This window comes from Vombatus ursinus, unplaced genomic scaffold (assembly GCF_900497805.2).
Source record: "Vombatus ursinus unplaced genomic scaffold, bare-nosed wombat genome assembly UNPS02007612.1, whole genome shotgun sequence".
In the NCBI taxonomy this organism is placed as follows: domain Eukaryota; kingdom Metazoa; phylum Chordata; class Mammalia; order Diprotodontia; family Vombatidae; genus Vombatus; species Vombatus ursinus.
The window spans coordinates 3502449-3503104 of NW_020947390.1; positions in this window are offsets into that span (position 1 = coordinate 3502449).

The window sequence follows — 656 nt, forward strand, 5'->3', positions numbered from 1 at the left end:
TATGTGTGTGGCTATATATTAGACACTAAGAAAAAGGAAAATGATTCTAACTTTAAAGACATTTTCAATGTTATTTTGAAGACATAGTCTATTTTGAAAATAGTCTTATTTGTTACACTTTGGTACTTAAGGAGGATAAAAGTGAGAAAACCCAGAAATTAACTGGATCCAATAAGCTGGTTGGAGGATGAACAATTTTTTAAAAAGGAATTAATTATACATTGCTAATGCTTCTACAGTATGTCACATATCATATTAGGCTAAACTTTTGCTTTATAAAAATCAAGGCATAAGATCAGAATTGAAACCATTATATATATAAAATATAATGTAATTGAAGGCCTTGGATTTGGAGTTAGGAGACCTTGATTCAAGTTCCCACTATTATACTTAACTAGTTAAATGACCTTGGATAAGTCACTTAATCTCTCTGAGCTCTGGTTTCTTTTCCCATAAAATGGGTATAATAATACTTGCACAACCTACCTTTCAGGGTTATTTTGAGGAAACATACTTTTTAAACCATAAAGTTCTACATAAATATAAGCTCTTATAATTATTTTTTGATGAAAGAAATATAGCCATTTTAATAGGATGGTACTTATACTTGATACAGAATAGCTGGAATAACTAATATATTTTTGTTTTATGGTTAA